The following is a 26,006-nucleotide window of genomic DNA, read 5'->3' on the forward strand; positions in this document are numbered from 1 at the left end:
TTATCCAGGTCTGAGTTTTATAACAGAGGCACTGGAATAAAATTCTATTGCAATATCTTGGAATGCAGTATTGTATTTGGGCTCTTGGTGACATTTAATGTCTGTTTGGTGAGTATTAATGAATCAATGAATCTGGTGGTCAATGATGAATTCATGAAGAAAATCAATATTTAATTTTCACCCATTCACTGGTTAGAGTGAGAAAGAATCTAAAATCAGTTTGCAGCAATTTTGGTAAGGAATTTTAAGTTCAGAACACAGTTTTTCATCCAATAGCTGTATACTAGTTCCTAAGATTCCGAAGAGGAATCTATCTAGTCAAGAGGGGAATCAGTGTGTTCTGTGTCCTGGGAGTTTAGTACTGTGAATTCTTAGGTGGAAGTGAACTCAGATTGGTAATGGACTGTGGGTGAAGTTCAAGTATTGCTACTGACAGCTTTCCAATGATTGAGCCAATTTAAGTTAACGAAGTCAGCAGGTAGAGTAGTACCGTTAATACAGAACAGCAGCATGCCAGAGAGCCCTTTCCCAGACGTCTGTTGAGAAAACAAAAGTCCAAGACTGCAGTTAGATTGAACACTGGTAGCTCTCCTTGAAGTGCTGCACAGATTTGCCTTCAGTTTTGTACAGACAAACACATGTGTATAGGTGTGCATATGGTCACTCAACCTCGAAACAGTAGGTGAACTTCATTTATGTCTAGCGAAAATGAAAGAATCTCTTTTGCTGAAGTTTTCTAAAAATTTCTGTGAAAATGAAATTTGAGTCAGTACATGAAGCTTCCTTAAAATCTCCATATTTCATGGAACACCAGAGACAGCCCCATTGACAACAACCACGAGCAGCCTTGGAGCAAAAAAAGTCTTCCTGTTTAGGCCAAGAGGGTGTTCTCTTGCTGCCATCAGCTGCCTGAGTGCTTAAAATCCCAATGCCTGGAGACCAAGTTCTTTTCGTCAAGATACCAGGCTATTATAAATTCTCCATTGAAATGTGTGGTCTTTGAAAAGACACCATCCCCTTGTAATGTTCCCTGGAACCTTAAAGGAATCAAAAAGTTGTAAGTCACCTACTAGGAAACAAAGAGAAGGGCAAGTTGGAAATTGCTGAGTGATTTGTACATAAAAAGAGACATGCCTAGTCCTTGGAATGCTGTCCTAGGAAAGGGAAAATCATCAGGCAGATCATCCTCCAGGGAATACCACACTTGTGGACAGTGTGAGGCAGGAAGTCAGTGTGAGAACTGGGAAAGCAGAAGTGTCCACAGAAACCGTAAAGATGCTACCATCAAATGTATTTATAATGTATCAGTTTCCCAATATGTAGTCTTATAGAAAAGGAAACTTCTAAAACCACGTAATAGAAAAGTAAGTTGAAATAAAAAGTAAACTCATTCAGGCCTTTGATCCATTTTAAGTTGCCTTTTTTTTTTTTTTTTTCAGGAAAAATGGGTTAAGTTTCAGTCTCCATATAGATACCCAGTTTGCTCCACACCATTTATTTATTTATTTATTTATTTATTTTTTAAATTGTTCATCTAATATAATAGCAGATATATAGCAACAATATAGTACATATTTTAATATGTACTGTAGTTGTTAAACACTACAAAATACAGACTATATAAAATATAAGCACTCATAAGTAAAAATCCTGAAATTATTCAAATTATTGTTTTTTAAAAATTGTCAAACTTGACAAGCATGTGTACCCTTGCCTTTAATCCTAGAAAAGCAGATGGATTTCTCTAATTTTTGAGACTAGCTTGGTCTCCAGATACACACTCAGACCTCTACTCTTGCCTGATGCGTCTAAAACAAAAAGGGGGAACTGTAGAGAGCTGCGGAATGCTATGCCTTAAAGATGGAGCTGGTTTCCGCCTTCCACCTTCCCGATGGTGAGTGCTCTCTGTCACGAACAATTCCACATTTGGCTAAGGCTGAGGATCTGGCTTGCTTCCATGTATGTGGACCTATCTGCATTGCACACGTGGCATGCCTGGGTTGGCTACCCAGAGGCTATTTAAGCTGTGGGCTGGCTCCACACCATTTATTAGAGAGGTTCTTTCTCTTTTGTCTCTTTGCTTTGTTTGCATGTATGTGTTATCTTTACATGTTCATGTGGGTATGTGCACAAATACACGTGGAATTAGTGTGTATGTGTGTGTAGAAGCTACAAATCAAATGTAATTTGAATGTGAACTTCTGTTATAACACTTGGTTCTTGTTTCAGAAACTTATGGAACCGTTAAGAGTTAGAGACTTGATGGAAGAAGTCCTTGGGGATGGACTTGAAAGTGTTATAACCTGGCTCCATTTTCTGTTCTTTCTTACTGCTTCTCAATGGCTTGTGCAATGCGATAGCCCCAGTCTCCTGTTGCCATGCCTTCACCATCACAGTAGATTATCTTCTCTCAAAGTGTAAGCCAAAATAAACCCCTGCTTTTGACAGTGTTTTTATCACAAAAAAAAATGTGTATTAGAACTAATACAGATATCTTTCTCTACAGCTGTCATCTTATTTATTGAGACAAGGTTCCATGGCTAGGTCAGTGGTCAATGAAGTCCAGGCACCTGGCTGTCCCCCATCCATCTACCTCATAGTCCCCTGTAGTCAGGGTTAAAGAAGAATAGCACCACACCCAGGTTTTGCATGGGTTCTAGAGAGCTGAGCCTAGGTCTTCATATTTTCACATCAGGCACTGACTCAGCCATCCCTCCAGCTCCAGTTATTCGTTCTGAAATACATTCTTGGCACCTTTGTCAAGAATCAGTTGGCAGTAATTTCCTGGTTTTATTTGTGGGATCTGTTCCATTGGCTCTGTGTCTTTTTATGCCAGTGTGGATAAAAAACTTAACACTTAAGTACTAAAGCTATGAAGTTACTAGAAGAAAACAAAGAAACATTTTAGTACACTAGTTTAGGCAAGGCTGATTGTATTGCATATCCTCTCAGAAGTAACAGAAACAAAGGCAAGAATAGGGAAATGAGACTATATCACTTCAAAAAGCTTCCAGACACCAAGAAAACAGTAACCTGAATTGACTGTCAGAAAATACTTGCCAAAAATTTGCCTGAAAAGGGCTTAATATCCAGAATATATAAGGAACTCAAAATTTAACCCAAAAGTGGGTAATCAAATTTAAAAATCGGCAAATGACCTGAGTAGCCATTCTTAAAAGGTATATGCAAATGACAAAAAGAAAAAAAAAAAAAAACAATGCTTGGTACTGTTAGCCATCAGGGAAATTCAAATCAAAGCAATTGGGTGTTATCATCTCAGTTAGAACAACTGATACAAAACAAGATAGAACAAAACAACTGGCAAAGATGAGGACCAGAGGGAGCTCTTACACAGTGTCTGTGGGAATCCAGAATTAGTACAGACCCTTTGGAGAACAAAATAGAGTTCCTTGCAAAACTGAAAATAGAAGCACTCTGATCCTATCCTATGTATGGATGAACACACAGAAGGTGGTGGGTGGAGAGAAAGGCTGCTTTTGTGTTGACTGGAAGATAAAACATAACTATTGAAGACTGGAGATAGTTTCAATGGATTATGGTTTACATGTCAACCATTACTAAGATATGTTATCTTGGTCTCTGCTTCAATCTTACCTCCATTTTTCTTAACTAATGTATGAACTCATGTAAGACATTGGGAAATCAGAAAAAAAAAATGAGGGTTTGCTTCTATTCCATGCAGGAGCTAAGAGAGAGAAATTTTTATGCTAGGGTTGGTGTAAAAAGTACAAAGACTAAGGCAAAAGAGTTCAAGACTTTGGTGTGTGTGGAATTTTTTTTTTTTTTTACACTCATGTAGATGTTTTATAGAGGGGATAGAGAGGTGGTTTAGTAGTTGAAAGCACTCGCTGCTCTTGTAGAAAACCCAGGTTGAGTCCATAGCACTCACATGGTAGCTCACAAGTTTGCAAACATTCCATGGAATTTGGCATCCTCTTCTGGCCTCCTCGGGTTATACACATATATTCAAAATGCAGGCAAAAACACTTGTATGCATAAAATAAAACTAAGCAAGCCATAGAAAGTTTAAAGAGCACACAGAGGGAGGTGATAAAGTGGGGAGCAGTGCCGATGTTTAGAGACAAATCAGGCCTTAGCTTAGAGGGAGGCAGCAATGCAGCACACAGCAGCTTAAATGGTACAAACACATGGGCACATGAGCTGAGCGTGAGCACAGTCTATTAAAAGCCATGTAATCGGAGGCATTACAAAAAATTGTATAGCCCTGACAAACACTGCTATTTTTATCCTATGGTTCAGTAAAGATAAAATGATTGCAGAAAAAAAAAGTCAGGATAACCCCATCAGGGGGCCACTCGACAGCTGTCCTCTCTTTACTCAGGGGAGCATGCCCTTGGCACACACAGAAAACATGCCTTTGCTTCTCCTCCTGTGTCTGACGCGTTATCAGACTTGGGGCAGTCACCTTCTGCTTTGATGCCTGGATGCTCTTCCTGACTCCTCCAATCCCCAACCATAAAGGCTAATGCGATAGCAGAGCTTGAGGCATTTTTTTTTTCATCAAGAAATCTTTTGCCTTCTTCTATCTGAAGTTTTTTTTTTTTAATCTATTTCTGAAGGGCACCATTTTCCCCCACTGTCCTGGCTGCTGAGAGCTTCATCCTGGTGTGCTGATGTGCTCACACTTCATTACCATAGATTCGATTTTTGGAGAATTTGTTTGCAATTCTTTTGCCCTCTGGATACCCAGCTACATCAAGAATGGGCTGTTTGTTGCTGAGTTCTCTGAACTTCTCTTTGCCTGTGTGATGCTATTATTTCTTTTTAATAGTTTTTCATTTTCTCAGCCATTACTGGTCATGTCGATGTCCAGTGGACGATTTTTTTGCTAACAGGAAGATATTAACATCCCAGAGGGTTGCCTGTGCTACCAATCCCTCTTTTGTGTATGCATTCAAAAGACCAGTCTGTCATTGTTTTCTGCATTCTCATTGTATGTCCTCCTGGGCTAGTGTTTCTTTCCCCCCATTTCTCAAAGCTGCACATATTCCTAACAGAGTGGGTTACGACGGTCCTTCATAATGATAGTAACCCAACATTCCCTCTACTCTGTTCTGAGCTGTAGTTCAGAATACACAAAATGATGTTAATCTCATCTTCATTTTAAAGAAAAAAAATTTAAAAACATTATCATCACTTCATTGTTTGTTTTACAACCCAAAAGTTGTAGCTGACCAAGCTGGAGCATAATCAGCTCTGCTCTTCTGTTCTGGAATATCTTGCGCTGTAGAATAAGACCACATCTCAAAACAACAGCAACAGAAAAAAAAAAGAAAGAAAAACAACAAACATCAGCAACTTAAAAAAAGTATAGAGTAGGAGGCATGTTTTCCTTAAAGTTCTTCTATTAACACACTTGAGCTTAGCCACAAGGCTAAGAAGTGATTCCACTAGTAACAAGTTGGGAGACCTGAGCAAGTCTCTTAGTCTGACTCTACTTTTTTCCCTTCCCAAATCTGTTATAAAAAAATATTTATTAGTTCTTTGAAAATTTCACGAAGTGTATTTTGATCATAATGCTCCCCCATCTTTCTTAACACTGCCAAGATTTATCCTCACCTACCTACTGCCCAATTTCTTGCCTTAAAAAAAAACAATCCATAAATTCCAATTGATATTTCCTCTTTATTCCTTGGTCTATATTCCTTACCTCTATATTCATTGGTTTAGGGCCATCTTTAGAGCATGATGCATCTGTCATGGACCACATCCTTAAAGAAAACTGATATCTCTTCCCCTGAGGTATCAACTGTCTATAGCTCATAAGTTAGGTTTGAAAGCTTATCAACCCCTTCCTACTCCACACTAGAATGTCAAATGGCTTGATATTATGTAGGTCCTTTTCACTTTGAGTTCCTGAGAATCGTGGTCTAATCATGTCCAGAAGACACCATTTTACTCAAGTCCTTCCTGACCACAGCTTCTTACAATCTTTCCATTCCTCTTTCATCCCTGGGCCTGGTGGGCTTAGGGTAATAGGACAAGCGTAAAGGCAATATTGATGTTGTGATAGTGGCTGAACATTCCACTAATACATATTCTCAGCACTTTGACCATCGTCTGAGTTTCTTATTTGATATAAGAGATAATCAAACCCAATAACACCCCACCACATCCCCACTCAAGCAACATAAAACAACAGAAATAGTTAAAGAGGAGAAAGTCATTATCACTGTTTCCCAAAAGGCTTATGACCAAACAGCAGCAGATGCATAATTTCAGATACTAAACTTTGACTTGAAAGAGAATCATATACTCAAGATGCTCCAAAGGCATCCTTTATACCAACAGGATGTTGTTCTCAGTGCCCAGGAGTTTGACTAGCAAGGATCAAAGAGATTAAGTAGCCACATTTGAGTACTTCAGTTACTTGTTAACTGTAAACCATGTGACACCGATAACTACAATTCAGCTAGAAGACCACACCCTCATTGGATACTTCTAGAAAGTGAGTACAATTAGCAAGAATTTGTGTTAGTAAATTCTTTAAAATATTCTGTAATGTGGCAAGGTCTCTTTAGAGTGCTAAACTTCCCCTTATTTCAATTCTAAATAACATATGGCCTTATGTGTGAAGTATCATAAATAATCTAAACATTGTTGACAATAAATTTAACTTATGCAATCATTTTGCATGACAGTTGTGTTGCATTGCCAGCCACAGATAATTTGTTGGCAAGCATTTCTGTGTTGATGTGGTTTCAAGAGCTTTCCAACGGCAGTTTTTCTCTGTAGAGCCTTAATTTCCATTGTTCTATAAAGTAAATGCTCTCATTTTGCAGAGCAATAATCAGTAAAGATAGTAAAATTTCAATGTTTTTTTTTTAATTTAACACAAGTTTGATATTATCAAAAAAAGGTCTACATTCATGAACATAATGTAAAGTCACATTTGTTGGTTTAGTTTATTTTGGAGATAGGGAGGAACTCATTCTGTAGTTTATGCTAACCCGTTTCTCATTGGGTAGCCCACTGGTAGTCTCACTCTTCATTTTCTTGACTCTGTCTACCCAGAGCTGGACTTAGAGATGTGTGCTACCACACCTAGCTTAGAGTCACCCATTCTTTACATTTAAAAACAACAGTGTTGTCCTTATAAAACCAGTAGTTTAATGTCAGTATAGAGAGGGAGTATACAAAGGTCCTTTCTGTAATAGAGGGGCTGATGTGGTATGAATCAGAAGATTGTACTTTTACTTCTGAAAATGTATTCTCTCAAATCTTACCTCCTTCAATTTAAAATTGATTTCTTTTTTTTCTTTATTAATTACACTTTATTTGCTTTGTATCCCCCCCTGTGGTTCCCTCCCTCCTCCCGTCCCAATCCCTCCCTTCCTCCACCCTCTGCATCCATGCCCCTCCCCAAGTCCACTGATATGGGAGGTCTTCTTTTCCTTCCTTCTGATCCTAGTCAATTAAGTCTCATCAGGAGTGGCTGCATTGTCTTCTTCTGTGATCTGGTAATGCTGCTTCCCCCTCAGGGGGAGGTAATTAAAGAGCAGGCTAAATAGAATTCTTGATAGAGAAATATTGAATGGCAGAGAAACACTTAAAGAAATGCTCAACCTCATTAGCCATCAGGGAAATGCAAATCAAAACGACCCTAAGATTTCACCTTACACCCATCAGAATGGCTAAGACCAAAAACTCAAAAGACAACACATACTGGAGAGGTTGTGGAGAAAGGGGAACCCTCCTCCACTGTTGGTGGGAATGTAAACTTGTATAACCACTTTGGAAATCAATCTGGTGCTTTCCCAGACAACTAGGAATAGCACTTCCTCAAGATCTAGCCATACCACTCCTAGGCATATATCCAAAAGAGGCTCAAGTACACAATAAGGACATTTGCTCAACCATGTTTGTAGCAGCCTTATTTGTAATAAAATTGATTTCTTGAGTGAGGAAGATGCACAAACAAAAATATATTCACCATGTTACTACTACATATTCTGATATTGTTATGACGTAACATTCATTCTTATCAAAGGAAAAGCTATAAATTACATTGAGTAGTTTTCCTAGACATTAGGAGAACTGTCCTGGTGGGGAATGGTCATAATTTCTGGAAAGAAAAGAGTCCAGTTATCTTTGCTGAGGAACTATCAGAAGGAAACGTCCTCAGGCAGAGTGAGCAGGGTAAGATACTAATTCTCAGTCTTTGTTTGTTAAAGGAGTAAGTCTATGAACCTAACCTGAATACTAGTACCTCCGTAGAACTGTATCTTTGGCTGGAACTGGTGTTGCTGGAATGAAGAGCTTCAGGAGGACTTGACAACTGCCAGGTCAGCCATTTGTTCTGTGATAGTCTCTTCTTGGGATTTGAGCTTTATTGATGAAACTGAAAGTAATACCAGAATTGTGACTTTCTAAAGGCCTTATATGTAAGCTACTCTCCATTCACAGATTTCCAGTGCAGCTGCTGCTATCTATACTGTGTCTGTATAATCTTTCTTTTCTAATGACTATAATCACATTGTGGAAATCCAAAATAAAGGAAAGCTATCTGCCCTTAAAGTCCTCTGATGGTTTGCAAGTTTAAGGAAGGCTTGATGGCCTATCCTTACTTGATTTTCTGATGCTACTATTAGTGAAGACACTGAAATGTTTGCGAGCACCCTCAAGAACCTCTCCTTGACTTATTTCCTTGGAAAAATTCATAGGTATATCAACTGCAGAGATTCTTGCTCATCCATGTTTGTTGTTACTTTATTTTCTATAGCTAGGAAATGGACACACCCTAGATACCCATCAACTGACAAATGGATTATTACAGTGTGGCAATCTGCACAACTGGGTATTATTCGAAGATAAAAAATAAAATTATAAAATTTCAAGTAGATAAATGGAGCTGCGAATAATCTTCCCATGTTCGGCTGCTAGGTTAGAATACTTAGATATGTGTGTTTAATTTGGAGCCCACACAAAAGGTAAAAAACATAATAAAGAACCATAGAAGGGAGTTTTCAAGTTTAGAGGAATAGAATTTAAGTGTTACAAAAGGGTGAAAATTGAATAAAGGCACAGGAAGAACTAAATAGTTGGAGGACGGGAGTAAAAAGTAGAGGAGGGAGCATAGGGAGGGAAAACACACATTAAAGACCTTTAAAAAAGCCATAAGAAGTTTCTCAAACATAAAAGGAGTTTAAATGACATTGACCTATAATAGAGACAATGTTTCCCCAGATACGATAGGCTATCAAATAGAAATAAGAAAATCAGTGCTAGCTATGGATTGCCTCGTTTAGTTGTTGATGAGTGGGGTACTTGATAAACCTACCAAACATTACATACTATTGGCATTTTTCTTATTTACCCTACAAATCTTGGTCGGAGAACTCTATTCCTAAAGACACTATATAATTGAATCATAGAAAATCAAGAAATCAAAGTGGAACCAACCTAAACTGTTCTTCCTGTCCAGACAGCTTCCATAGGACTAGCATACTGCTAGGGGAAAAAGAATCAGCCATTTTTCTTACCTGGTTATGAACTCTGTGACTCTAATAATGGATAGTCTGGCAAGATACATCCACTGTTGCCATAGTAGCATGAATGTTATAGGAGCAACAAACCACTTTCTGATTAAATGCAAAGCTCACTTCATAAGATGGAACCCATGCTTAGTATCATTAACTAGGCCAAAACATCAAGGCTGGCTAGATCATAGACCTGAGGTGAGAACCTAGTGCTATTATTCCATTGATTGGGCAGAATAATAAACTGATTCTCAAGTTCTTAGTTTTTATTACCTAAAGGTTAGTACAGCTCTCAACCCTCACCAGAGAAGTGTCTCTTTGCCATGAATCATAGTTAGAAATTCACAAGCGTGGTCACAGTGCAGAGAACAAAAGACTACAGGGTCCTTAGCTCTAAAAGGGAGAGCCATAGCACACACCCTCCCCACAGAGCCCAGGGATTATCTCAGAAAAGGTGATAGAATGGAGGTAAAGCCTGATGGTAATGGACGCGAGTAACAAAGCAGTGTTTGCCAGACATGACAGTGCTGTTGCACACGTGAACTCAGTGATTACATAAGGTCTGCATGGAACAAAGTCATCCAAAATTCCAAAATGGATGGAATAGGGGCTCATAAAGTTGTACCCTAGGTTGAGGAGCTATTAGCCATTTGTGGCTACTGAGGGAGGAAAAAATAATTTCTTTCAGAAATGTAACCCATGAAAGGCTACCCACGTCCCGATAGATAGTCCTGTATCCACGCATATACATGGATAGGCAGAAATAAGCTGACTCAGTGGCATAGGTACATGTTTGTGTTTATGCTTATTTATATCAGAGGGAATCACTTGATAGACATGTAACACTTAATAATATTATTGTCATTATTACTGGGAACCTCCATTCCGCCTTTCTCTATCGTGCTTGTTTCCATGGAGATATAAACATTGTAAGTGATAAGGTGAACTAAAGCTTGAGCAGTGCAACCCATTCAAACCATACAGGAAATAGGGTTATCAGATGTTTCTTTCAATAATGCAGGAGCAGAACTGTTGAAACAAAGGTTTTGATGAATTCGATTTTAAAGGGCTGAGCAGTTCTTCATGCTCAGACATAAGCTTGAATTAGCTTGTTCCCCAGCTCACCTGTGTTCTTATATGTACCCAGTTTCTGTCCTCTAGTAGAATATGGCCCATTAAAACTAACAAAATTGACAGGAAAACTACTTATTTGGACTATTAGTAAAGAATAGAAACTTATCACTAAAGAGAGTGAATTGCAGCCCAGAGACAACAGGGTTATTTTTTTAAGACCTTTTCTTAAATTTTCTAGTGTTAGGATATTTTACTGAGGTGTTTAGATGTTGAAGTTCCATAAACAAACTCAATGTATCTAGGGTGGCTATAATATTTAACATATATATGTGAATTAAGCAAAGAGGCCTTTTAGGAAAATGTAATCACTCAAAACACCACTGTGGTTTGTATTTTTCATCTTGACAACCTGCTTTCTACCTGCTTTTTATTCTTAGGACCAGCGAGGTGGCGATAAATTCTTGCTTTGCCTCCTTGCGCCTGGATTATGCAAGGTCTACTGTGAAGTCACACCTACTTTCCTCTTGCTCACAGCAAAGAGCTGTAAATCTGTCAACAGGGTGATTCCCAGAGCATACGGCTCATGGGAAAAAATAGCCTGCATTTAGCTCTGTCCAGCTGTCCGGGGCTCAAAAAATGGCAACATATTTCAAATCAGATAAGCTAGAAAATATATTTAGAAAGCACCAGTTAAAAATTTACACTAGTCTATATTAGATTCAAAACCAGAGAATTCCACTGACTATTTTTTCAGAACGGATATTAAATAATTTCTTTCCACCAGAATTCTTATTAGGAAAGAATAATATTGACCACTGCATATATTATATGAATGACATATATCTGCTGAGATACAGGACACTAAGCTTTGTGATAACTAACTGATGAGCCTTGTCAGTTGCTGTTAGATTTAATTTGGGGGCACTGAGGCAGATGAATTAATATCGGAAGATCCAAATGCATAAAATGGACCACCTGCAAATTGACACTAGCCTCGGACACTTATTTGAAAATAAATCTCACTTTAAGATTTAGAGATCAGGAAATGAAAGAGCTTCCTGAAAATATAGCTGATTGTTAGGTCAAGGTAGAAAAATTAGACAATTCTGGGCCAGCTTGTCATGACAGAAGAAAAGATTGATGGCCTCACTCAGAAATTCTCTCTCTTTCTGTTTGTGTGTGTGTGTATGTGTGTGTGAGAGAGAGAGAGTGAGTGTGTCTTCATGTATGTGGGTAGGTCATAAAACTATAAGGGAGATCATGAGAAGAAATAAAAAGATCTTATGGGATATTAGAAATAGATTGATGAAAGCAGAAGTGAGGGTTAATTGGGAAAGGAAGAGAATATATATGGGAGGGCAGTGGAGGAGAGTAACAGTGAAGAACAAAATATTATGACACATATATGAAAATGCTGTGATGAAACACATCCCTTTATAGGCTAACCAAGAAAATGAATGCTTATGATTTTAAACATTGACCACCCCTACCACATTGACTCTTGTGCTCCTCAGGCATATGCCCACCACTTTTCATTTTTGTTTAAACTTTATTTTCTCCATATATACATGTAGCATATTTTTTAAGTTGTATTTTTAGTCAGCATACAAAATATTGTGTTTCAGTATGACATTTTCATACATACATGTCATTGTGCATTGTACTATCTCTATACTAACTTTCCTTGTCCTCTCTTTCCCTACCTTTCTTCCTCCCAAACAATCATATATATACACATATATTTATAATATCTACATTATTGTACATATTTGTGCATATAAATAATGATTTCCAGTTGCTTCTGTTTTTAAAACATATTGTAATTTTATATTATTATGCTGACATAAAATTCCATTATGTATATCCACTACATTTTCTTTATCAGTTAATGATGGACATCTAGGCTGGTTCTGTTTCTTGTCTGTCTTGAACAGCACAGCAGTCAACATTGATGGCAAGAGTCTCTGTGGTGGTGTTGACTTAGAGTCTTCCAGGGCTCTAAGCAGAGGTGCTAAAGGTGAGCCTAGTTTGTTTTCAGCTCTTAGAAGAATCTCTGCATTGATTCGCACAGTGACTGTACCAGTCTGCATTCCCCCCAGCAGTGAATATGGGTTCCCCTGTCCTTGCATTCTCCCCAGCACTCGCTGGCATTTGTTTCCTTGATAACAGGCATTGTGCATGGAGTGATCCGCTTCTGCCAGCCTCTGAAGCTGTGTGATGGCATTCTGTCTGGGCATCTGTCTTTGCTAAGATATTTACAGCTTATATTTTATTTGTTCCTCACCTTTATTGATTAAATAAACATATCTAAATATTAACTGATGGAATTGGATTATTATATCATCAAGGTTTGTGAGGAATAATAATAAAATTATTATTGCTTAATTTTAATGAAAGAAATAATATTTATGGGAGATTTCTTTAACGAGATCCACTATTTTATACACTAAAACATTTAGTCCTGTATTAAGCCTGGTCACCAGATCTATCCTGTACATTATAGGTATCAAGTTAGCCTTGCAGGAAATTGCTTTGTATTGCATTTCTTTAATAGAATGTTGGTAAAAATTAAGAGATATATAGATCATGCTCAGAAGTCATTATCATGCTTTCTAAAAAAATGTCGTGTTGTTACTGCTCACATTATTCAATATAATCTAGGTAGATGATATTTCTCACATATCAACAACAAATTTTAGGGTTTCCCTTTTGAGAGATGGATAAATTTGTAACCATACACATCCTTGTTACATTGTCTTGGCATGTTTTCCTTTTTGCCTTAGATGGTATAAACAGTCTTGAATGTGTGATGAGCATCTATTAATAAAAAGGATGAATTGGAAGAACATGCATTCTAAGCAATAATTTCTTTTGACTTCATTTTAAGTGATTATTTATATTCATTTTGTGTGCTTTATGATATGTTCATAAGTACTGAGAAGTACAAAGAATGTAAACATACTTTTTTGCAAAAAGATTATTTTATTACTTATTAATGTATTCTTAACATATTATAGTTTGGATATAAAACCATCACAGTACATCTCGGTGTATTTAACCCACTCTATTTTGTTCTGTAAAGGCTGCATTATGTTCTTTGGGGCAATAGGGGAATACAACACAAATTATAAACAAATCTATGATAAAACTCAATAAATAATGTGGTTTTGTGTTCACTTGCTAGATCTTACCATTGTGGAGGTAGATTAAATTCTATGCATTTATGCATAAATTAAGAATCTCAGCGTTTAGAAATACAGTTATCTTCATTCGTTCATATCTAAGTAACTGAAGATTTGGAGCATAATTTTCATGACGTATTCTAAGCTTCCTTGAGTCTAAAGGATCTTGAGTTTCAGCATTATGTTTGTTTTGTTCATATTTGGAATTTGGAATGAATTCACTCTTTTCCTCTTAAAGAATGGTGACGTTTATAGGATGACTTTTTTAAAAAAAACTGTATAACTACTTTAGTTGTTATCTGTTCTTTGAGAATTTAACACATTTATAAAATATATTACGATTATATCTACCCCCGCTTTCCCCATCCAACTTCCCTTAACCCTGCCTCAACTTCACTGAGTCTGCTTATTTTTTTTTTTAAGTATATCCCACTGCACGCAATTAGAGCTGTTCATATGCACTTGGGTGTGGAAATGACTATCCCCTCCTCCCATCTCCATCAACTGGCAATTTTTCCTTAGCTAGGAGTGAGCAGATTCTAACACCACCCTGTGTGCTGTTTCAAGAAAGGCTCAAATTAGTGTTTCCAAGTGACCATAGAATGAAATCTCTAAAACTAGATGAAGACAATGAAATTTCTTTGTTCTTAACTTGAATATCCCAGATTATTTGTCACAGTAACAGAAAATTGAATGGCATAGGCAAAGACTTAACTAAATCAGATATGAAAAATTATTATAAAAAAATGTAACAGGGCAATGGCAGCACACATCTTTAATCCTAGCACTCAGGAGGCAAAGGCAAGTGGATCTCTGAGTTGGAGAACAGCCTCATCTAATAGCGATTTTTAGGACTGGCTACAGTCCTAAAACTGTGTCTCAAAAAAAAAAAAGAGCAAAAGAAATATTATGATAATGTTAAAATATGAGATGTTTTAGCAGTATTACTATCATGTGAGCAAATTGTTAATAAAAATCAAATGCATACACACTCGAGGAATCACCTTAATAATAATATGGAGCCATGGAAGAAAAGGAAAGATTTGCATCATGAAAATAGTTTTTATTATAAATACCCTGGTCTTCATCCTTTTAAGCGTGTGTTGTTGAGGGTTAGGAAGGAAGAGAAAGGAAAAGAGAAATAGGCTTTTGAGCAGAGAATGAAATCGTTGGAAACAAGCTGAACAATTCTCATGGAATAAATCAAAGGAAAGAATAGGCTCTCAGGTACTCCTCTGAAAGCAATATTAAGAACACAGACAATGCTCTCTTTTGGAGCTGGAGAGATGTCTCAGCGCTATGAGCATGCACTGCCCTTCAGAGGACCCCAGTCCTGTTCCCAGAACACACGCCACCGAGCAGCTCAAAAGAACCTGTAACTCCACTCCAGGAAACTTGACACTGTCTTTTGGCTTCCCCACATACTGCACTCACATGCACAAACCCATACATATGCACAGATCTGTACAGAGACACAGACATATGCACCCAAAGAAAAATAAGAAAATAAAGTATGAAAATGTTCATTTGCATGTTATGCTTGTGATTCTAGACTGTTAGAGCTGGAGGGGCATCTTTAATATGTATCTATTTTAACTTCTCTCTCTCTCTCTCTCTCTCTCTCTCTCCTCTCTCATACTATTTGCTATTGTGAATTGAAATCCAAAAGATGATACAATCTAAGCCAAATTATATATTTCTAAAGCAGAACTAAAGCTAAAAACCTAGACCTCTTTATTCCTCACTCAATTTCCCTTTAGCTTTATTTCAATGGGTGGGAAAACATACAGCAGTTTCACACAGACACCCACCCACACACACACACACTCACACATTTAAACATAAACCATGGCTCACTAAGCCCTTAGGTCAGACTCCTTATGTGTGGGAATAGACAAAGATTACAAAAATCATGCTTGCTTCTCTTCTTTTAATCTATATGTAATATATAAATATTGAACAGACACAGTCTATCATAATCAATTGGATTATTGTAGAATTTCCACTAAGGTCTGAGTATAAACTTTACCTTTGATGGTGATGTTACTATGACCCTCAGCCCTCTGTCTCCTTGTATTTTATTCCTTTGCCCTTGCTAGACAGCAACTCCTGATCCCTCATGCCCTGGAAACAGCAGGCAATGGTCTCACACTGAGTGCCCTTCATTCTCCATACGCTAACCCTTGATAGGTTCAGACAGACGCTCCCAATTAATGTTCAGCAATTCTTTTTTTCTCCTAATTAATCCTCTGAAAAATTTTATGTTAAGGTCACTGTTGAATTTTTTTCTCTATTCTTATGCCTGGTTTTATGTCTTGGTCTAATAACTCTTATTCTTTTTTTTTTAATCTTCTGTTTCAGCTGCAATGAGGTTTTTCTCCATAATACATTATTGTTATTATTATTTTCAATTTATTCACTTTCTATCCCAGCTGTAGCCCTCTCCCTCATCTCCTCCTGGTCCCACCCTCCCCTCCTCTTGCTCCACTGTGCTCCTTCCCTACTTCACTGATAGGGGAGGTCCTCCTCCATAACTATCTGACCTAAACTTATCAGGTCTCATCAGGACTGGCTGCATTGTCTTTCTCTGTGACCTAATAAGGCCACCTAGCCAACAGGAGGTGATCAAAAAGCAGACTACTGGGTTCATGCCAGAGACTGCCCCTGCTCCCTTAGGGAACCTCCATGGAGACTGAGCTGGGACTAAGCTTCTCAGTCCCACCCACCTTCCCTCTTCTCTCCCATGCCCTTTCCCTAGTCCCCTGATAGTGGAAGACCTCCTCCCCTTCTATTTGACCCTAGTCTATCAGGTCTCATCAAGGCTGGCTGAATCATCTTCTTCTGTGGCCTAGCAAGGCTGCACCTCCAACCCCAGGGAGAGGTAATCAAGAAGCCAGCCACGGAGCTCATGTTAGTGACAGCCTCTGTACCCCTTACTAGGGAATCCACTTAGAAATTGAGCAGCCTATGGGCTTCCTCTAAACAGGGCGTCAAGGTCCTCACCAAGGGGTTGGATTGTCAGTCTTTAAAGCCTTCCCTCTCTGGGCCCAGGGTTTTTGGGAGCCACTTATTCTTAAAGAAAGAAACAAGGCCAGTTCCTTTTTCTCTCCTACAATGTATCTATGTATATACTTTAGGCATAGTTCTATATATTTTTACATACCCATCTTCATTCCTAGATTATCTGCTACATCTGCCTCCTTTTGTTGCACTCCTCTCTTCATTTCCAATCCTGCAACTTCCCTGTCCTTCATATCTTTAAATGTTTCTATCAATAATCTATTCTATCAATCAATCTATCTTTTATATCTGGCTTGTTTGAAAATCTCTTTTTTCCTCCCTCATCTCCTAATTCCCTCCCTCCCCCTCCTCTTTCATTCTTTCCCCCAAGAGCCCAGGTTCCCACCTTTTCTAAAAAAACAAAACAAAAACAAACAGTGTCCTTGAGCTTTTCCCTTGCTCATCTTGCCCACACCAGTGAAAGGTGCATTAACTCTCAGCTCCAGAATTACTGCTGTTGTTACATCCTTTGCAAACCTGCATGTCTAACCCATGCCTTTCTCCTGAGCCACAGCTACCTCTGCTCAATTCCTTCCTTTAGTTCAGTTAGTTTAAAAATAAAAAAGAAAAGAAAAGAAAAAGATTATTTTACCTTCATTGTCACTTTTTTGTTTTTCTGTTTTTGACTTCCACCTTGATTTTATTTCCTTTGATTCTCTGGCCTTCTTTTATATGTACAAATTGCCCTGCAGTCCTTCCCTTGAGCTCTCCTTGCTTCAGTCACACACTGCCATCATTCAGGCTGGCATTTCCACATAACAGACACCACCAGTTTTTCTCTTCCTGCTCTAACTCCATATGTCAGCTGTTCAAATGCCACACTCATGGGATTACTAGATTGGTTTCCTGTAGAGGCTGTCCCCAAGCCGGGTGTGGTTTAATGACTGCCTGACCAAACCTTTATTATCCCACATTCCATGAAAAGCACTGTCTTCACGCAAGAGTTCTAGACAGCACTGTGGAGAAAACCAGGAGACAAGACTTCTAGAAACTCACTTATTGTTTAAGTTCCCTAGAGCTCGGAATTAAAATTCAGGGTTTCTGCTCAAGTCCATAGCTCCAGTCTCCTGACATTTCTTTATCAACATTAACTTGTCTCTTGAATAAGACTCTCTCCTCAGCTCTGCCAATGCCCGCTGTCCCTGCAGACCTCGTTATGATGACATCCTTTCTACTTTAGGCAAATCACAGAACTCTATTCTGTCTAAATCTTACCCATAGGATGACCCAAAATCTTTTCTAAAAATGTTCAGCACATGTCACTTCCTACCAATGAGCCCAGATTTCCTTAACTTAAAGATTTCATTTTAAACCTACAGCAAAAAAATAAAAAAAAATTAAAGAAAAAATAAAAATCACAGCAATGTCATTAAAACTCAGAGTAAAATAAGGATGGTGGGTATTACCAGAGATGTTTAATAACCTACTGCTGTCTACATGTTAAGACAAATATATTTTAGAGGAGAAAAGGCAAAATATCATAATTTTCATATTATATCATTGCTGCTTACTCAGACCAGCCAGGTGAATTCAATGGAAAAAGTAATGGGAATAAGATTGCTTATTGTAAAACGTAAAAAAATTAATAGAATTTTCTGCATATACCTACATTGACCAGTCCAAAAATTTAATGGGAAATGATATTATTCATAACAGCAAATATGTAAAAATGATGCTTTCAAAGACGAAAACATCACACTGTGTATACAGTATACTTATAGTTACCATGTTCTCCATAAGTCCCTTCTCTTTTACAACTGAGATCACCTAGTGTTTAGAATTCACTATGCAAATCAAGCTGTATCAACTGATTCAGTTAGAAAACACTTATTTCAAATGAGATACCCCCGAAGATGCCATTCTGAATCAGGCTCTTGATAGCTAGTTTAACTTCAAGGAAAAAAAAAAAGAAAATAACTATTTTTCCATATTGCTTCAGGAAATATGTATGACTTCAGAAATCTGTTTTATTCTATTCCTGCTAAACATTAGCAAACATATGGGCTATCTTACGTAATTTATTCTATGTGACATTTTTGTGTTTCTAAATATATCACATTATTATTTTCAGATATGTTTGTACTGTTGCAGTAGCAAAGAATGTTTGCCACTATAATTACATATATACATATATAAACTATATATAGAAACAGCAACACTGTCTACAATAACTGTCTAGATATTATCAAGTTACAGAGATTCAATAGAACCCCTCAATATCAACTGTGAATCCGTTCCTTCTGCACTTCTCTTGCACATACAAGGGACTGCATTGTGAAAGTATCTTTTACTCTTTTTTGTTTGCTTGTTTGTTTTTTCTTGTTGTTGTTTCAAGAGACAGTTTCCCTGTGTAGTCTTGGCTGTCCTGGACCCAATTTGTAGAACAGGCTGACCTGAAAGTCACAGCGATCCATCTGACTCTGCCTCTCATAGTGCTAGGACCAAAAGTGCGTGCCACTGCACCCAGCTGTATCTTTTATTCACCAGATGTAATTGTTGTCTCAGATGATTACTGCTGAATAACTCATCCTTTCTGTCTCTTTCTGAATGCTGGCTGGCTGGTTCAACTCAAGCACAAACTTCTCTCCAAGCTGACTAATTCAAACTGGCTTCTCTCACTGCTGACTGAATTGCTCCACCACTTATCATTTGTGTTATCTATGTGAGATATTTATGCCTGGAAGCCTCATTTTATGTGACCGGAGAGAAAACTTAGGGTTAAGAGTTCACATTTACTCTTCCAGAGGACGTGAATTCAGTCTCTGTCCCCAAATCAGGCTGCTTCTTACTGCCTGTAACTCCAGATCCAGGAGATCTAACACTATGTTCTGGCTCCTTAACTGAGGAGTTACCAGTACACACATTTGCATGCCTGCATACGAATGAGTACACATGCGCGCGCGCACACACACACACACACACACACACACGTGTGGGGGAGAAATATAAAAATATAAATAAAAACAAATTGTTAAAAAACCTGCTTCATTTTCTTAATCTCTCAACATTGTTGGTGTTCTAAACAACCTGTGCTGTTTTGAGAATTAGAAGAAATGATTTATATAGAAAATGTTAGTAACTTCTACTTATTAGCAGTATGTAAATAATAGGTTGTTTGGAAATGTATTTGCATGTGAATTTTTCAATGCTATAGGAAGGCACATGTCTATTAAGTGAATTGGATAAGCTGTAAATTTCATGATGCTGGGAACCATGCCTGCTTTTAATTTGGCTTGTGGCCCAGTTTCTTTGAAGGTGTTTGGTGAAGTAAGAACTAATTTTATTAATATATGAATAAATGAACAAGTTGCTACTGGCTACTGTGAGCAGGGACTCAATAGAAGGCAGAGTTTCTTTTTTTTTTTTTTTTCAATGCAGTTTATTCAGGAACATTGAACAATCCTCGGACCCCGGGGAAAGCCAGCCCAGCCCACAGCTTAAATAGCCTCTGGGTAGCCAACCCAGGCGTGCCACGGGGGCAATGCAGATAGGTCCACATACATGGAAGCAAGCCAGATCCTCAGCCTTAGCCAAATGTGGAATTGTTCTTGACAGAGAGCACTCACCATCGGGAAGGTGGAAGGCGGAAACCAGCTCCATCTTTAAGGCATAGCATTCCGCAGCTCTCTACAGTTCCCCCTTTTTGTTTTAGACGCATCAGGCAAGAGTAGAGGTCTGATCTCTGATATTAGAAATAAATTGGGACTTTGTACAGATGTTCATTTAGGTGTCATCCACCCAAAGAGCATCAGACCGTCCGATACCTTTTTCTCAGAGGCGGGACCTGGGGCATCAACCCGCATGCAATCAGACATGCTCTTCTCTGGGTCCAAAGCGGCTGACCCTGAGTGCAGTGCTTAGCCTCGCATCTTGAGCGTATCATTTTAGCATGGGAGTGTTAGCAGGCCTTCTGGTGTTGGTCTCCTTGGTTTGCCTGTGGTATATATGCAAGATTAGAGTCTCACAACAGTGTGATGCAGCCATGATCATTCAGGCCTTTACAGCCATTGAAGCAGGACATTCTCCCCAAGCATGGTTGGATACCATAGAAGGCAGAGTTCCTTGAAGGACAGGTGAGATGTGAACTTGCTTGCTCTGATGCTTCTACAGCCCCCTCTGCTGTCGTTGGCCTTTTGATCAGGACCTTAAAGGTTCTCAGGATGCAGAACACATAGTGTGTGAAGTGGAAACGGGAGATGAATTCTGCTGATGAAGGCTATAATAACAAGTAACCAGAAGGCACAGATTATAGCCCAGCATACTTCAACTCAGAGGAAACTGCCCACTTGAGACTTTGCTCTTAGTAACCTCATACACCCAAAGAGAATTGTGTTATTCAATACCACATGTATCAAAACAGTTACAGAAATGCTCTACCCTGATAAATTACAAGCCCAATGAAGAATGCATCATAGATTTGAAGGTTTATGGAATTTCTTCATAGGAAAGGGTTGGTCAACACTAAGCAGCAGAGCAGAAGAAATGTGATTAGTTGTATTGTGTAGCTCATGGCCAACAGTCCCCTCCCTCCATTGGAAGGTGACCTTAGAACTCATCCCCATCACTCTGAGCTTTTTCTGTGTGGTTTATTTTACACTGCACCTTGTAGGAAAGTGAAAGGAAACAGGCAGAATAAAAAAATTAAGTAATGTTTCAAGATACTTATCTAAGAACATGTACACTCCATACAAAAACCTGGAGACAGGGCTGAAAAGATGGCTCAGCAGTTTATAGCTCTTCCTGCTTCTGCAAATGTCCCAAGGTCAGTTCCTAGGACCTATGACAGGTGGTTTATACTTTTCTGTAACTCCTGCCCCATGGGATGTGATTCCATCTTCTGGCCTCTGCAGATTCTTCCACACACATGGCCAACACTCATTCAGACCCCACGTGTACACATCAATCAATTAATCTTTAAAAAATTAAAGACATAACCAGGCATGGTGGCACACACCTTTCACTTTAGTACTTCAAGGCAGAGGCAAGCAGATTTTTGTAGGTTCAAGGCCAGCCTGGTCTACATGGCAAGTTCCAGGACAGCCAGGGCTATTTAGAGAAACCCTGTTGAGAGAGAGAAAGAGAGGGAGAAAGAAAAAGAGGTGACTAAAGACTGTGTGGTTATAAAGATTAGATGTAGCAGCCTTAGCCTCAGGATGGGAGTTTACCAGGGTTTCTCACAGTAACAGAGTGATCTCACGGAAGTAACTTCAACTTTACAACCCTCAGTTCCCACCAGGGTGATGCTATCTCATGGCCACTAAAGGCATCATCTTTCTAGCCACTTGAAGAAAAGATTCATTAATAGTAACTATTATATTTTTGGTGAAGGACTTGGAACCATTCTTTCTCCTACTTTAAAATCAATTAGTGATAGCTTCAACCTTCCTTAACTTTTCAAATGACTGACAATTGATAGTCAAATGGCTGTTAAATGGGAGACCAGATGAAGCAGAGAATGAATTGGCACAGAGGGGCCATTGCAGGGGAAGAAGAGCTGATTTCATTTTCTGGTTAAGCCTAATCTGAAAGTCAATGAGTGGCTTGCTGTTTTCTGTCTGTGGAGTCAGAGTGGACAACCAGGGTTTTATGCTTCTCTGGCCATTTACCACAGACAAACGATTCTTGACCTCCTGAGCTTCAGTTGTCCACCTCTGTAAAGCAAGAATGTCAATACAACCTGATACAAAGAGTCAGAGTATGTGTCCATAAAAATCAACGCTCGGCATGATGCCTGGCAGATAAGCATCTAATAAAATCATATCCTAATGATAATGATAACAGGGTCACCTTGTAACCTGAATCTGAAACTCTGGTGTAACTGAAGAATTCCTTTTAAGGACTTAAAATAGTTCAAATTGAAATGAGGTATTATTGGAATTTTATAACTCAGATAAAAGTGACACTAATTTGGGTTAAGATTCTTAGAAACTTGTGATAGATAATAAGCTCCTATTTGCTGTCTGATTTTGCTCTAATTCTTCATTATTTTTTTTCAAACTCCCACTAACTGCTTTCCTCCCAAACTTTTATGATGACAGATTTGTCAAATATTTTACATTTCGCTAAGGCATCCCACATAAAATAAAATTTATCTTCAAACAAATTGAAATTCCAGTCTGAAATAAAAATGAAACCAGTTGGAGGTATGGATTGTCTCATAAGGTTGTGTCAAGCAGGAAGGACACTGGAGCACAAACCAAAAGCTTCTGGACGTGTCTGACCTTTCGATGCTCACTGTCATCTATGAACACGCTGGCTGCAGTTCAGGCACAGTTACTTAAGAGATACAATATTCATTGTCTTCGGCATATGAGATGCTGTGCTATGTGCCATGCGTTTATATTTAATTAGTTGAATTCTAGAAACTCTGAAAAAAATATTCATGGTGCTCATACTTGGAAAGTAACCTTACAAAGCCAAACTGTTTGCTTATGATCAAAGAGAGAGGAAGTACAGACTTATAGATGGATCCTGACAACTTCAAAGCGCCTCTTTCTTCCTAACCCTCATTGTGTCTCACCCAATACCTACCCAGTTCCATCTGTGGGAACTATAACAACTTTCTTATGGCAGGAGGGTACAGGTACCAGTGATAAAAAGCTCCCTACGCTAGGCAAGATTGGAAGAGTACCAGCAGGCCTGATCTGCAAGTGAGGCTCAAGGAAGGTCTAGCCTTAGCCAGTTGAAAAGACAAAAGTATGAGCCAGGCTTAAAGAAGTATAAATAAATGTATTTGGACCACAACTTCCAAGTTGTTGTGCTCTCTCGATGTTTTCTACTGCTCTTAAGAGTTTTCACATGCACTGTGTGTACTGCCCCCTTAGAAGTAAATATGTGAATGAAACTTTGGAAGGTACGCTGGTATCTGGTGGCTCTGTGGGTCCATAAGCTCTCAGGAGCAATTTGAAAACAACTACACTCACTATTAATTATTGCCTTTCAAAGCCTGCAAGGATTTAGATACATTATTTAAATGGTTACGAATCTTGTGCTGTGGTCTAGACCCCTCTATCTGAGGGGATTTTTGCCCAAAATGTGGAAGACTCACAATATTTCCTATATTGTAAAAACCTCATAGAGTTATTTTTTCTTTCCTTCTTTTTAATTATTTCTTTAATTTTTATTTTTATTAATTACAGTTTTTTTCACTTTGTGTCCCAGATGTAGCCTCCTCCCCCATCTCCTCCCGATCTCACCCTACCTCCCTTTGCTTCTCCTATGCCCCTCCTCCAGTCCAATGATAGGGAGGTCCTCCTCCTCTTCCATCTGACCCTAGACTACCAGTTCTCATCAGGACTGGCTTCATTGTCTTCCTCTGTGGACTGGTAAGGCTGCTCTTTTAAATTCTTTAATTACTCTTGTTCATTTTTAAAAAAATAAAGTAGTAAATTGAGAGATTCATAATCCAGAGTTGTGTCTGAATTCTTCAGAAGGTGGTGTTTGTGTGTGTGTGTGTGTGTGTGTGTGTGTGCACATGCTTATGTGTGTGTTTTCAATAATGCCTGTAACTTCCTCACAGCCACTGTCTACTGAGGTGACTTCTTTCTTCCTGATTGATAAAAATGCCCTTTGTTGACAAGTTTTTCTCGATTATGGTGTGGCAGGGCATCTCATATTTAATGAAAATATTTAAAAGTGTAGGTACACAAACATGGTGGAAATATAGAGTAGGTCAAGGGGATTTTGAAAATCCCAGAGTGCATTTGTTTCATTTTCCAATTGTAACTTTCACATAATATTTCATAAAAACCCTCTACCTTCTTCATTTCCAGACTATCCTAGAAGTTTATTAAAGGCTACGGGGATGGAAATAAAGAATCTGCTTTTTCATTACCTCACCAGTTGATTTCTCTTTGCTTTTGAGCATGTGGAGTCTCATATTGTCCAGGCTAGCCTTGAATTGGCTGTACAGACAACGATGACTTTAAATCTCAGATAATCCTTCCTTTGTTTTTGCTTCCACGTGCTGTGATTGAGTACGTTCATCCCCATGGTGTTAAAAATTGATTCAGGGTCAACTATATACTAAGGAGGTGTGTACTCTTCTACTGAGCTATATCCAGACCCATCCAATTGCTTTTTAAATTTTCTCTTAATTTACATATCTATGTGCGCCATCTGTCTGTGTAGGGGATATGGGTGCATGTTAGCGCAATGCCCCTGGATATCAGAGGAGGTTGTCAGGTTCTTTGGAGTTGGGGTTACAGGCAGTTGTGAGCTACTCCATGTATGTACTAGGGCCTGAAGTTGGGTCCTCAGCAAGAACAGTACAAGGTCTTAACAGTGAGCCATCTTCCCAGCCCCATCACCTAGCTGGTTCTTAAGCTAAATAAAAATGATTTTCGTTCTTGGTGCAGACTGCAGTATCCCTGGGTACTTAGGGATGCCCAGCTCAGGCTACACCCAAGACCTGATGAGCCAGACTCTGTTTTAAACAAGTTTCCAAGCTGCTTTATCAAACTAATAAAGTGCATGATTCAAGGGTCTAGAAGAGGCAAGGGAGACCCTTTCATGATGGAAACAGGAAGCACTCCCTATGTGACAACTGCTATATTAGCCTCAAGAACAGCTACCAACTAAAGAATAGGGGCCACTTTTCTCGTTGCTCCAGACCCATCATTACTGGAGAAGGCACTGAGTTTGGAACAATTCTCTGGCCATTTGAGAAATTTATTTCTATTAATATAATAAATAAGCAAGCCATTTACTCATTGCCTTTGCTTTCCAGGCCATGGAAAGGAATCATCATTCCTTTGCTTCAGGTTCCTCCATGCCTGTAACCATAGGTGTTAGACTTTATTGTTCAAACTTTTTGCAAGCCCAATCACTCACCCTTTCTGCCAGGTCCTCTAGCTCTTAGAGCCTGTTCCAAATGTAAGTGATGAGACTGATATTACTCTGACAAAATGTCTCTAATTAGCTGGATTTTAGCTGTATCACATTTGCCACCCTCTCCTTGTGGACAGCTACTGTTTTGTTACAGCATTTCTATTTACCTGCTGGAGTGGTCTTTCAGCATCCTTTCCCTGGGTGGGACCTGTGCTCCCGCCTATGTGAAGGGGAGACTAACATTTTTGTCAAAGTCTACTACCTGGACTGAGTCAGCTCTCTGCCTCTCTGAAGAGGAGAGCTTCCAGTGACTGAGGTTAGGAAGGAGGACAGGTGCCCC

Source organism: Meriones unguiculatus, chromosome 17 (assembly GCF_030254825.1).
Source record: "Meriones unguiculatus strain TT.TT164.6M chromosome 17, Bangor_MerUng_6.1, whole genome shotgun sequence".
Lineage (NCBI taxonomy): Eukaryota > Metazoa > Chordata > Mammalia > Rodentia > Muridae > Meriones > Meriones unguiculatus.